This window comes from Camelus ferus, chromosome 7, assembly GCF_009834535.1.
Source record: "Camelus ferus isolate YT-003-E chromosome 7, BCGSAC_Cfer_1.0, whole genome shotgun sequence".
Taxonomy (NCBI): Eukaryota; Metazoa; Chordata; class Mammalia; order Artiodactyla; family Camelidae; genus Camelus; species Camelus ferus.
This window is the reverse complement of record NC_045702.1, coordinates 12,560,604-12,575,859: the sequence shown is the minus strand read 5'-3', so window position 1 is coordinate 12,575,859 and position 15,256 is coordinate 12,560,604. Positions and strand designations below refer to the sequence as shown.

Below are 15,256 nucleotides of genomic sequence, written 5' to 3'. Positions count from 1 at the left end.
GATTTCTTAAGTGGTTCATTGGTTGCTTAGTAGTATATTGTTTAACCTCCATGTGTTTGTGGGTTTTGCAGGTTTTTTCTTATAGTTGATTTCTACTCTCATAGTGTTGTGGTTGGAAAAGATGCTTGATTATGATTTCAGTTTTAAGTTTACTGAGGCTTGTTTTTTGACCTAGCATATGATCTATCTATCTTGGAGGATGTTCAATGTGCACTTGAAAAGAATGTGTATTCTGCTGCTTTTGGATGGAATGTTCCATATGATTCTGTTAAGGCCATCTGGTCTAATGTGTCATTTAAGGCCAGTATTTCCTTATTGATTTTCTGTCTCAGTCTATCCATTGATGTAAGAGGGATGTGAACCACTATTATTGTGTTACTGTCATTTTCTCCCTTTATGCCTGTTAATACTTGCTTTATATAGGTACTTCTAGGTTGGGTGCATATATATTTATGATTATTGTATCTTCTTTTTGGATTGATAGCTTGATCATTATGTAATGTCCTTCTTCGTTCCTTGTAACAGTCTTTGTTTTGAAGTCTATTTTGTCTGATAAAAGTATTGCCACCCCAGCTTTCTTTTGATTTGTATTTGCATGGAATACCTTTTTTCCACCCCCTCACTTTCAGTCTGTGTGTGTGTCTTTAGATCTGCAATGAATTTCTTGTAGGTAGCATCTTATTTCTGTAACCATTCAGCCACTTTATGTCTTTAGATGGGAGCATTTAGTCCATTTACATTTGAAGTAATTATTGATATGTATGTACTTATTGCCATTTTGGTAGTTGTTTGGGGGTTGTTTTTGTAGTTATTTTGTTCTTTTGTTCTCTTCCCTTGTGATTTGATGACTATCTTTAGTGTTAGATTCCTTTCTGTTGTGTGTATGTAAATATTACAGATTTTTGGTTTGTAGTTACCATGAGGTGTATGTGTGTGTGTATTTATATGTGTGTATATATACTTATATGTGTGTATGTGATTAATTTGCTGATTTCTTAATGTGAAACACATTTTAATAATCCTGAATTTTTACTCTCCTCCCCTCATAATTACTGTTTTTGACATCAAATTTTACATCTGTTTGTCTTGTGTATCCCTTAACTGCTTATTATGGATATATAGATGATTTTGCTACTATCGTCTCTTAACCTTCCTAGTATCTGTATACGTGGTTGATTTACTACATTTACTGTGTATTTGCCTTTACCTATGAGCTTTTTACTTTTGTAGTTTTCATGTTTCTAGTTGTGGCCTTTTCTTTTTTGCTTAAGAAATCCCTTTAATAATTCTTCTAAAACTGACTTGGTGATGGTGAACTCTTTTAGCTTTTGGTTATCTATAAAACTTTTGATCTCTCCATCAAATCTCAGCCTTGCTGAGTAGAGTGTTCTTTGTTGTAGGTTTTTCCCTTTCATCACTTTGAATATACTGTGCCATTCATTTCTGGCCTGCAGAGTTTCTACTGAAAAGTCAGCTAATAGCCTTATAGGAGTTCCCTTGTATGTAACTTGTTGCTTTTCCCTTGCTGCTGTTAATAGTCTCTTTACCTTTAATTTTTGCCATTTTAATTACAATGTATCTTGGTGTGGTTCTCTCAGGAGTTGATCCTGTTTGGGACCTTCTCTGCTTCCTGTTCTTGGATGTCTGTTTCCTCTCCCAGGCTGGAGAAGTTTGCAGCTATTATGTCTTCAAATGTGTTATCTGCCCCTTTCTCTCATTCTTGTCCTTCTGAGACCTCTATAATGCAAATGTCAATACGTTTGTTCTTGTCCCAGAGGTGTCTTAGACAGTCCTCATTTTTTTTTCTATTCAGCTTCAGTGATTTCCATTACTCTGTCTTCCAGCTTGTGGATCTATTCCTCTGTATCATTTAGTCTACTGTTGATTCTTTCTAGTGTATTTTTCATTTCAGTTATTGTATTCATTTCTGTTCTTTATATTTTCTAATTCTTTGTTAAAAGCTTATAATTCTTCATTCTGTTCATCCATTCTTCTGAGTTCTTTGATCATCTTTATGATCATTACCTTGAACTCTTTCTCAGGTAGATTGCCTATCTCTACTTCACTTAGTCCTTTTGGAGTTTTATCCTGTTCCTTTGTTTGGAACATGTTCCTCTGTTGCCTCATTTTGCCTACCTTGCTATTTTTATTTCAGTGTATATGGTAGGTTGGTTACATTTTCTGAACTTAGAGAAGTGGCCTTGCGTAGGAGACATCATGAGTCCCAGCAGCATGCTCCTCTCTGGTCACCAGAGCTGTATGCTCTAGGGATGCCCCCTATGAGGGCTGTATGGGCCCTTTTGTTGTAGCGGCCTGACTACTGTGGGCAGTCTGGTAGGCATGACTGGCCCCCATCTGGTTGGTTGTCAGGCCCTGCCTAGTGTGGAAGCTGCCAGCCACTGGTTGGCAGGGCTCAGGGCTCAGGGAGTCTTAAGACAGCATGTCTGCTGGTGAGTGGGGTTGTGTCCCTGCCCAGTGTGTTTCTTGGCCTGAGGCTTCACAGTACTGGTGGGCTGGGGCTGGGTCCTGAGGCTAATAAGCTAGAGGGAGGATTACAAAATGGTACGTGCCAGCACCAATGTCCAGCATGGTAGAAGGGGCTCTCCTAAAAGGCTGCCATTACAGGATCTGTGTCCCCAGGGTGAGCTCCAGTTGCCGCCTCCTCTCCAGGAGACGCTCCAAGATCGGCAGGTAAGTCTGACCCTTTCAAATTACTGTTTCTTCCCTGGGTCCTGGAGTGTGAGATTTTGTGTACACCCTTTGAAAGTGTAGTCTCCCGTTCCCACAGCCCACTGGTGCTCCCAAAAATAAGCCCCACTGGCTTTCAAAGCCAGATGTTCTAGGTACTCGTCTTTCCAGTGCAGGACCCCCAGGCTGGGGACCCCAGTGCGGGGCTCACACGCCTGGCTCCTCGGGGAGAACCTCTGCAGCTGTACTTACTCTCCTGGCCGTAGATCAGTCACCTACCAGGGTCACGGGTCTTGGCTAGACTGCATCTCTGCCCCTCCGACTCATCTCATTGTTGCTCCTTCTTTATATCTTTAGTTGTAGAAGAGCTTTTCTGGGAGGTTCTGGTCTTTTTCATTGAGAGGTGTTCTGTAACTTGTAATTTTGGTGAGCTCCACGAGAGGAGGTGAGCTCAGGGTGTTTCTACTCCCACCATCTTGAGCTTTTCCCCAAACTATTTTTAATCATGTTATTCAGTGGCCTCTAAGTAGAGAACACTAAAAGAAAAAAAAATGGGAGATTTTTGCACTAAATATAGCATAATTAAAACTCATCTCTTTAAGAACGTCAAGTCCTGTCCTTCTGATAAAGTTGTGCTATGACTTTTAAACAATACTGAGCCTGTAATTGCATGCTTGGAATGGTCTTAGCTGCTTCTGAAGCCCCTTTACTCTGAAGTCATATAGGTATAGAGGGTGGTGAACTACAAAAAGTTATGAACTGCAAGCCCCCCCCCCCCAAAAAAAAGTAAAGAACGCTTTGGGAGACTAAGTCAAGGTTTAACTCCCGCAGCAAATTGTATAATCTCATCAGTGGAGCAGTCTTCTACAGGGTACCCTGTGATTCCAGTGCCAGCAGCAAAGCATAAATGCAGACAACACAAATGACATAGCAGTGTCTCAGCTTGAGGCGCCCCTCCTTAATAAGGGCTCAAGCACATAGGTGGATGTCAGAAAAGAGTCACTTTGTGCCCATCGTACATTTGCCATTCAACAGACTATCAGAAATGAACATAGATGAATGAATGGAATGTGTACTAATGTCAAAACTTTTCTTCAAAAGAAAAAAAAAACCACATCTGGCTATGCAAGTATTTGTTACTTGTCAAAGCTTTTCAGTGATCTTTATCTGAAACTTAATTTTAACAGTGGGATGAGTTTATTAAGTTATGTTCATGTCTGTTTCTTAATCAACACTTCAAGAACTTAGCATCTGGCTTCGTTATTGCATGTGACTCCATGGTGCACAGATGCTTTCTGAAACTAAGGGAGCTTATGATGATAATTACTGGAGGTTTATTATTTCCTATAATAGCTTCAAATGAAGTTTACTGCATGAACACACTCCTTTCATGAAGGCCACACATCTGTATCAATTTCCCAGAATCTTTAGCACTGTTACAATAATGAGTTTCATTCCGGCAATTAAATGGCATGACTTAGTAATAATAGCAAACATATGTACCATGTGAGGCACTTTGCTTGACTTATATTAACTTATGCAATCCTCACGACAAATCACTGAAGTTAGAAAATTACCCTAGTTTCACAGGTAACAAAACAGAGGAGCTAACTTGCCTCAGTTACTCATATGCACTGGAGCCAGGATTTGAAACCATGAAGACCAAGTCCAGAATCTACCCTCTCATCATCACTGTACTATGCTACCTCTAAAACCTCAGCAGGAGACTGTCCGAGCTTCCTTTGCCCTATGTCTCCCTGTTTGGTGTTGCTCTCTATATGCCAAATGTCAATTAGTCTTGAATTAACATGTGTTTAAGTCATATCTTATTCTCTACTTTTCCTCTAAGAGTTAATGATCTGTGGTACAAGCAAGAAAATAGAAGAGGGAGATCAAGATGGTGGAATAGTAGAATGTGGAGCTTACCTCCCCCCCACAAACATATCAAAAATACATCTGCATGTGGAACACTTCTCATAGAAAACTAACTTGCGAAGATCTCCTATATACAACAACCAGGGCTGCAAGAAACATTCCCATATAATCAGGTAGGATGGGGAAAGTGACACTGGGTCAGGACCTGTGCCCCTGGGAGGAGACTAAGAGGAAAAGGGAAATTGCACAGGTGGACACTCATCCTGGGAGTGAGCGGGTCAAGCTACAGGCTGGGCATCCCAGTCCTGGGGTCCTATGCAGAAGAGACAAGCCCCCATGGCTGCCTGGAGAACCCCTGGGACAGATACAAGGGCTGGAGAAGCCTAGACTCCACTTGCCAGGAGTCTGCAGGTGCTAGCTTTCCACCAGAGAGGGCAGAGAGAGGTCTGCCTTACCAGCTACCACCTTGCCCTGCTCCCAAATCCAAGCTGAGTGAACACCCCGGCCTGCTTACTCCACGCCCCAGCTTGTCACTAGATCTAGGGCAGCCAGGTCCTGGGAAAAGACCCAACCTAGGGATGCAGAGGTGGCCCAGGGTCCTTGGGTGTGGTCTAGGCAGGGAGGTGGAGGCCCTTGTTGGTGCTTAGTCACAGTGCCACAGCAGCAGCCCAGACTTCTGGTGGCAGTGCAGGCGCTCCAACTCCTGCGATCCCTACTCCCCACCTAGAGAACGCCCCAGCCTGCTCCCTCCATAGCACAGCGTGACACTGGATCTGGGACAGCTAGTATTGACGCTTCAGCAGCACCACAGCAGCAGCCCAGACAGCAGGGCAGCTGCTTCAGTTGTTACAGCCTCAACACTCCCAGTCCCAGCCCCAGCCGTGTGACTGCTCCAGCCCTACCCACTCCATGCCACAGCCTTGCACTGAGATCTGGGGATGATCACAGGGGAAAAGATGCAAACCTGGGCTGTGCCCTAGTAGAGCCACAGACACCTCCAGAGGCAGTGCATCAGACCTCGATAAGCATGGGAGCCTCACTCACTCCTGCCCTCCTCTCCTTTGGGGCAGAGGCCCCATTGTGGGGAGAAGGAAAAACACACTTAAAGGGAACAGAGCCTGCTTGAGCCCAACTCTCAGGGCTTCTGCTCCAGTAACTTGGGAGCAGATTCCTACCCTGACAGGTGGCTTCTACCACTGAGCGGAGAGAAGTCCCCCCTCACACCCTGCACAGGCTCAAGCTCCTCCATCAGCAGCCGCACAACCTGAGGAAAGACAGGCTGGAGTCCACATCAGATCCAGCGCTCAGACCAAAGACACTGGGTACATGCAGTCTACACAGGAGCACTGCCACATAAAAATACCCCTTCAAGACCACAATAGGTAACTGTTTCACCAAAATTCAGAGAGAGAAAGTTAAGTAAAATGAAAAGGCAGAGGAACTACTCCCAATTAAATGAGCAAGAGAAAACCCCTGAAAAAATAGTGAAACAGATAATCAGGCTAGCAGACAAGGAGTTCAAATAGTTGGTCATAAAGAAGCTGACTGAATTAACAAAGTGAATTGAATGGTGGTGGGATAGCCGGACAGCTGCATTTAAATCAAATGAAGTTAGAACACTCCTTCACACCCTACAATAAACTCAAAATGGTTTAAAGACTTAAACATAAGACAAGAAACCATAAATAGAAGAGAACATAGGCAAAACCTTCTCTGACATAAATCATAGTAATATTTTCCTAGGTCAGTCTACCAAGGCAATAGAAATAAAAGCAAAAATAAACAAATGGAACCTAAGTAAACTTAGGAGTTTTGCAGAGCAAAGAAAACTAAACAGAACAAAAAGACAACCTACTGAATGGGAGAAAATATTTGCAAATGATGCAACTGACAATAGCTAAATTTCCAGAATACACAAACAGCTCATACAACTCGATAACAAACCAAAAGCCCAATCAAAAAATGGACAGAAGACCTAAACAGACATTACTCCAAAGAAAATGTACAGATGGCCAATAGGCACATGAAAAGATGCTCAGTTTCACTTAATTATTAGAGAAACGCAAATCAAAATGACAATGAGTTATCACCTCACACTGGTCAGATGGCCATCATTAAAACGTCTATAAACAGTAAATGCTGGTGAGGGTGTGGAGAAAAGGGAACCCTCTTGCAGTGTTGGTGGGAATGTAATTTGGTGCAGCCACTATGGAAAACAGTATGGTGATTCCTTAAACTTGAAAATAGACTTACCATATGATCCAGCAATCCCACTCCTGGGCATATATCCAGAGAAAACTCCAATTTGAAAAAGTCACATGCACCATAATATTCATAGCAGCATTATTTAGACTAGCCAAGACATGGAAGCAACCTAAATGTCCAGCAACAGATGAATGAATAAAGAAAATGTTTATATATATATATAACATATATATACACATATACACACAGGTGGAATACTACTCAGCCATAAAAAAGAATGAAATCATGTTATTTGCAGCAACATGGATAAACCTAGATATGATCATATTAAGTGAAGTAAGTTGGACAGAGAAAGACAAATATATGATATCACTTATATGTGGAATCTAAAAAAAAAAAAAAATGACACAAATGAACTTATTCCCAAAACAGAAACAGACTAAAAGGACATAGAAAATAAAGTATGGTTACCAAACGAGAAGGAGGGGAGGGATAAATTAGGAGTCTGGGATTAGCAGATACAAACTACTATATATAAAATAAACAACAAGGTCTTACTGTATAGCACAGGGAACTATATTCAATAACCTGTAGTAACTTACAATGAAAAAGAATATGAGAAAGAGTATACGTATATATAACTGAATCACTATGCTGTACACCAGAAATTAACACAAAATTGTAAATCAACTATACTTCAATTTAAAAAAGGAATCTAAACACTTATTTAAATAAGAAGGTAGAGACTATAGGGAGACCCAATCAAAAATAGGTAATTCAATTTCTGATATAAAAAGCACTCTAGAAGTAATGAATAGCCAACTAAAAAACACAGAAGAATGCATAAGTGATCTGGAAGATAGAATAACGGAAATCACTTAATCAGAACAGAAAGACAAAAAAATGAAAGCAACATATGAGATCTATGCAATAATATAAAATGTGCTAACATACTCATAAATAGAGGTTTCAGAAGGAGAAGGGAGAGAAGGGGGGACTGAAAATGTATTTTTAAAAATTATGGTTGAAAATTTCCCAAACCTAGAGAAGGAAACAGATTTCAAGGGACAGGAAGCACATAGAGTCCAAAACAAGATGAAGCCAAATAGACCCACACCAAATGTATCTTAACTAAAATGGCAAAAATTAAAGAGAGACTTCTGAAGGCAGCAAGAGAAAAAAAAAAGTCATATACAAGGGAAATCCCATAAGGCTATGAGCAGATGTCTCTGCAGAAACTTTGCAAGCCAAGAGGGAGTAACATGATATATTCAAAGTTCTGAAAGGGAAAAACCTGAAACAGGATGCTGCATATAGCAAGATTATTATTCAGAATAGGACAGATAAAGAATTTCCCAGACAAGCAAAAACTAAAAGAATTCAGCAATACTGAATCTACTCTAAAAGAAATGTTGAGGGGGGTCTTCTCTAAATTGAAAAGAAGTAAGAATTTTTAGGAAAGGGAAAAATCCCAATAGGAAAAGAAAATATATATTAAGGATTGAAGATCACTTAAGCCAGTATGTAGATTAAAAAAAAATTTAAAAGCAATTATAACCACAATAAACAGTAAAGGGATAAGCATGAAGGAGTAAAATATATCAAAAACACAAAATGTAGAGGAGGGGAGTAAAAATGTAGATCTTTTAGAATATGTTTGAACTTAAATGATTATCAGTTTAAAGCAAGTAGTTACAATTATTGTCAACATATGTGAACCCCATAGTAACCACAAATCAAAAACCTACAATAGATACACAAAAACCAAAAAGAAAGGAATGCAAGCATACTACAAAAGAAAAGCATCAAACCACAATGGGAAAAACAAAAGACGAAATGAACAGAGAAGAATTACAAAAACAACTGGAAAATAAAGAATAAAATGGCAATAAGTACCTATCTGCCAGTAAGTCCTTTAAATGTCAGTGGGCTAAATGCTCCAATCAAAAGACATAGGGTTGCTGATTGGATTAAAAAAAACCCAAGACCATTCAATATGCTGCCTGCAAGACTCACTTCAAAGTCAGACACAGACTGAAAGTGAGGGGTCAGAGAAAGATAATTCATGCAAATTGAAATGTCAAGAAAGCAGGATAGCCATATTTATATCAGACAAAATAGACTTTAAAACAAAAGTTGTAATGAAAGAGAAAGAAGGGCATTATATAATGATAAAGGGATCAATATGAGAAGAGTATATTATACTTGTTAACATATACACACCCAATACGGGGGCACTTAAATATATAAAGCAAATACTAACAGACATAAAGAGAAAAATTGACAATAATATATTAATAGTAGGAGACTTTAACACCCCAGTGACATCAATGGAGAGATCATCCAGACAGCAAATCAATAAGACAACAGGTGTCCTAAATGACACAGTAGACCAGTTGGACTTGATATCTACAGGATATTCCATTCCCCCAAAAGCTGAACACACATTCTTTTCAAGCACACGTAGACTCTTCTCCAGGATAAATCACAGACAAGGTCACAAAACAAGCCTCAGCAAATACAAGAGGATAGAAATTATATCAAGCATCTTTTCCGACCACAACGGTGTAAAACTAGAAATCAGCTACAGAAGAAAAATGGGTAAAGAACAGACACATGGAGACTGAACAACAGGCCACTAAAAAACCAATGGGTCAGTGGTAGAATCAGAAGAGGAAATCAGAAAAGTCAGAGAGAGAATCAGTAAATACCTTGAGATAAATGAAGATGAAAACACAGATTTCTAAAATCTATGCAATGCAGCAAAAGCAGTTCTAAGAGGGAAGTTCATGGCAATACAGGCCTTCCTCAAGAAACAAAAAAACTCAAACAACGTAACCTACCACCTATAAGAATTAGAAAAAGAAGAGCAAACAAAGCCCAAAGTCAGCAGAAGGAAGGAAATAAAAGATCAGAGAGGAGGTAAATAAAATAGAGATCAACAAAACAGTAGGAAAAAAAAATCAATGAAACCAAGAGCTGATTTTTTAAAAAGATAAACAAAATTAATGAACCTTTAGCCAGGCTCACCAAGAAAAAAAGAGGAATCAAGTAAACATAAAAAGAAATGAAAGAAGAGGAATTATAACTGATACCACAGAGATACAAAAATTCATAAAAGAATACTATGAATAGCTATATGCCAACAAATTGGATAATCTAGAAGAAATGGACAAATTTCTAGAAACATACAGCCTGCCAAGACTGAGTTAAGAAGAAACAATTTGAACAGACCAATCACTAGAAGTGAAATAGAATATGTTGAAAGAAAAAAAAAAAACAAAACTCCCAGCGAGCAAAAGACCAGGATTAGATGGTTTCATTGGGGAATTCTACCAAACATATAAAGAAGAACTTTAACCTATCCATTTCAAACTATTTCAAAAAACTTAGCGTGAATTCCCCAATTCATTCTATGAGGTCACCATTATGCTGGTTGCTGATCACAAAACCAAAGAGACTACAAAAAAAGAAAATTACAGGCTAATATCTGTGATGAATATGGATGCAAAAGTCCTTAAGAAAACATTAGCAAGCCGAATCCAACAATACATAAAAAGGATCACACACCATGATCAAGTTGGATTTATCCCAGGGTCACAATGATGGGTCAACATATGACATGTGACACACCACATTAACAAAAGGAAAGACAAACCACATGGTCGTCTCAGCAGATGCAGAAAACTCATTTGACAAAATCCAACATCCATTCATGATTAAAAAAAAAAAAAACAATCTGTCATCAAAGTGACTATAAGGGAACATATCTCAACATAACAAAGGCCATTTACAACAAACCCACAGCCAACATGATACTCATTGGTGAAAAGCTGAAAGCCTTCCTGCTAAATTCAGGAACAAGATAAGGATGCCCTTGCCACTTCTACATAGCATAGCAGTGGAAGCTCCAGCCACAGCAGTTAGACAAAAGAAAGAAATGAACGGTATCCAGGTTGGAAGGGAAGAGGTAAAACTATCATTGCTTGCAGATGACATGATACCCTAGATAGAGAACCGTACAGTCTCCACACGAAAACTGTTAGAACTAATAAATGAATTCAGCAAGGTTATAGGCTACAAGATTAATATATGAAAATCTGTTGCAGTTTTATACACTAATAATGAAATATGGGGGGGGGGGGAGAAAAAGAAAAATCCTGCTTAACATCACATCAAAAAAATAAAATACGTAGGAATAAACTTAACCAAAGAGGTGAAAGACTGATACTCTGACAACTAGAAAACATTGATGAAGGAAACTGAAGGATGATTCAAAGAAACGGAAAGATAACCCGTGCTCTTAGATTGGAAGATTATTATTAAAATGGCCATACTACTCAAAGCAACCTATAGATTTAATGCAATCCCTATCAAAATACCCAGGACATTTTTCACAGAACTAGAACAAAAAAATCCTAAAATTATATGGAACTACAAAAGACCCCAAATTGCCAAAGTAATGCTGAGAAAAAAAGAACAAATCTGGAGGAGTCACCTTCCCAGACTTCAGACTATACTACCAAGCTACAGTAATCAAAATAGCATGGTACTGGCACAAAAACAGACACATAGATCAATGGAGCAGAATTGAGGGCCTGGAAATAAACCCACACACCTACAGTCAATTAATCTATGATAAAGGAGACAAGAATGTACAACGGAGAAAAGACAGTCTTCAACAGTTGTGCTGGGAAAACTGGAAAGCTACATGTAAAAGAATGAGATTAGAACATTACCTCATACCATATGCAAAAATAAACCCCAAGTGGTTTAAAGACCAAATCTAAGACCAGAAGCCATAAAAGTTCTAGAAGAGAACAAAGGCAGAACACTCTTTGACATAAATTGTAGCAATATTTTCTTGGATTAGTCTCCTAAGGCAAAAGAAATAAAAGCAAAAATAAACAATTGGGGCCTAATTAAACTTAAAAGCTTTTGCACAGCAAAGCAAACCACTGACAAAACAAAAAGACAACCTGCGGAATGGGAGAAAGTAGCTGCAAATGATGCGACCAACAAGGGGTTAATATCCAAACTATACAAACAGTTCATGCAACTCAATACCAAAAAAAAAAACCCAACTTAATCAAAAAACAGGCGGAAGACTTGAATAGACATTTTTCCAGAGAAGATACACAGATGGCTAGCTAATAGGTACATGAAAAGATGCTCAACATTACTAATTATTAGAGAAATGTAAATTAAAACCACAATGAGGTTATCACCTCATACCTGTCAGAATGGCTATCATCAAAAAGCTTCCAAATAACAAATGTTGGAGAGGGAGTGGAGAACAGGGTACCCTTGTACACTATTGGTTGGAATGTAAATTGGTATAGCTACTATGGAAAACAGTGTGGAAGTTCCTTAAAAAAACTAAAAATAGAACTACCATATGAGCTGGTAATTTCACTCCTGGGTATATATCCAGAAAAAACGAAAACACTAATTTTAAAAGATCCATGCATCCTAGTGTTCACAGCAGCACTATTTACAATAGCCAAGACATGAAAGCAACCCAAGTGTCCATCAACAGATGACTGGATTAAGAAGATGTGAGATACACACACACACATATACATACATACATACATACAATGGAATATTACTCAGCCATAAAAAAGAATGAAATACTGCCATTTGCAGCAATGTGGATGGACCTAGAGAACATTATGCTTAGTGAAATAAGTCAGAGAAATACTGTGTGATACCACTTACATGTAGAATCTAAAAATGATACAAATGAATGCATATACAAAACAGAAACAGAATCACGGATATAGAAAACAAACTTGTGATTACCAAACTGGAGAGGGAAGTGAGGCGGGACAAATTAGGGGCACGGGATTAACAGATACAAACAACTCTATATATAAAATAGATAAGCATCAAAGATATACTGTATAGCACAGGGAATTATACCCATTGTCTTGTAATAACCATAGTGGAATGTAATCTGCAAAAATACTGAATCACCATGCTATAATCTGAAACTAACACAATATTGTAAATCAACTATACATCAATTTTTAAAAGTGACTTTTTTTTTTTGGCCATAAAATCCTATCTTGTATACCCAGAGTTGATTTTAGGAATGTTAAAAAAAAAAAAAAAGAAGGCTGTGGCAGCAAATACCAGTAGCAAAACAGGACTCTGGAATAATTCTGCTTCTTAAATATTCACATCAGATTGTTCCCATTATTCTTGGTATCTGAAGCACATGACTTTTGGGTTCATCAACATTATCAGTATGCATTATGGAGACGTATGTAATTAAAGTACAAAATCTTTATCAATAATTTGCCTAAGTAGCTATAATTTACAGGATGTTTAATGTATGCATTAATCGATCTTTTTAGTTTCTCCAAGTTCCGCCTCAGAAAGCATTTAAATTGTTATCTCATCTACCTGGATAAACGCCATCCCTGAATTATACTTTGATAATAAACCTTCAATCATTACACAAGGATCATTACAGTTTTCATTTTCAGGAATTCAGTATCTTTGGCCCAAGTGGAGTTTACTGCATTATACATTACCCACTGGATTGCCTAATATCCCCTTTTCAAACAAGAATCAATGTTATAGCACTGCTCAGATGTTAGTTCTAGAAAACATTTGTTCCTGCACTTATGTTTGCATATGTAATTTTGTCAGAAAATAAAAACTTAACTGCCATTCATTTTATACAAATTTTATCAGAATCAGTTTTAACTACGTGGAATAGAAACAAAACTACAGTAACTTAACCTCATGGTTTATTTCTCACCGGAGGTAGGCAGCCTGGGGCTGGTTCAGCCACTCTAGAAAGTCGTCAAGAAAAGCAAGTGGAAGCTTCCATAAGATGGTGCATCTGCAAAAGCCCTCCTCTGCCCACTATCACGAGATGAGCAACTATACCGCTCTTGATTCATTTCTGCCTTCCACGTCGCACGGGTGCACCACATTAGAGGGCTCTCCCAAAACACAGCTGGCAAAGATTCCAAGGACTGGAGATTCCAAGATTCTCAAGCCCTCTGGTACAAGGAAGAGATTAGGATTAGATAGGGAACAGCTGAACTGCCAGCAGGCACTCCAGCACGGTGCCCCATGGCTGGACTATTAATCCGTACTGTTTAACTTCCAGACCAACAAGTCAAATAAAACAGCATGCTTCTGCCTAATAAGATATGACATCCCTCACACAAATGAACACGCTCTCCTTTTTTCCCCTTAAATCCCCAAATCCATCTCTGGTTCAGTCAGTTCTCCTTTGATATCCTGTAACCTGAAGCCAAAACTTAAGTTAACCACTACACTTTCTTATAGAAAATGAAAAAGTGGGGGATGGGGATTTGTTGCTGAAAAGAAAATTAATTTGCATTAACTTCCATTAACTTGTACCTCTGGGCATGTAAGCACTAAGAAAGTTTCCCAGAGGATGCCTTGAGCTGCAAACATTCCTTATTTCCATGACATGGCAGTACCTTTGTTTCCCCTTCATAATCAAGATCAATCCCCACCCCCTCACTCCCCACCCCGCACCGACGATAACCATCCTCCACTTTGCCTATGGCTTCAGTGACGTCAGAAATCAAAAGTGAGGAGGTGACAATCTCAACTTCCCCCTCAACTGGACCTGCTGCATCCCTCCCTTGGGATCTAAAACCTGTAGCCCAGCAGCACTTAACGTCGTGAGAATGAAAAACACACGTGTTGCAACTGTTTTGTTAGGGGTGATGGTGTGAAGCCACTTCACATCTACCTCCTAATTCTTGGACCCCTGTTTTCTCTTTGGGTGAAAAGGGACTGTCTATTGGTTGCTGGTTCAAGCAGATACTTGCAGGACAGCAGGTTTTAACTGTTCTTCCAATTGGCTCACATTGAGACTGAAGCAGGCAAACCTAGAGCCTTTTTTTCTGGCTGCTGCAGAAACAGCCAGGTCTCAGGTATTCCAGTTTCTAACAGCTTGAGTGGCATGGAGTTGGTTGACTTGACTTAATCCGTCTGTCTCTACATCCTTCTCAAACGCTACTTAAACACTTGCAAATGAAACACGCATTTGCAGTGCTTCTGGTGTAAAAAAATCCTGAAAGTGACAATTTTTTCTTTTTCTTCTGAAGGCTTTCCAGTCCCCCCACCCCTACTCTCTTTCTTTGGTGGACGCATTTTAAATGTGTTAAATCTAGGAAAAGATGTCATCAAAAGGAGAAAAACAGGTGGGGAAGAAAGAGATGAAAACACTCTGACAGCTCACTTCTGTTTTGCAGCTGTGAGAGCCGCAGCTTTGAATTGTGTTACCTCCCTCACCAAGTTAATTAATCTTCTTTTAAAAAAACAAAAAACAAAACCAGAAAAACCCACATCTCCTTCCTTCAATCAATGTCAACAGCCAATTACAACCTTTCATCACCCAAAGTGCAATAACACAAATGTTATCAAAGAAGAAAACAGTTGGACTGACAAGATTAGCAATTCACTCCTTTCTTAATCTTGTAATCACATG

The 15,256-nt window shown here is 39.0% G+C and overlaps 1 long non-coding RNA gene across 1 annotated transcript in view; it reads right to left on the bottom strand.

Moving 5' to 3' along the window:
• Positions 1–2,494: 2,494 nt before the first annotated feature.
• The window catches only part of LOC116664812, a 30,639-nt gene continuing 17,877 nt past the window's right edge, over positions 2,495–15,256 (bottom strand). The window contains exon 3 of the long non-coding RNA XR_004321272.1: positions 2,495–3,224. This is a non-coding gene — a long non-coding RNA (uncharacterized LOC116664812). The remainder of the gene's footprint in view (positions 3,225–15,256) is intronic.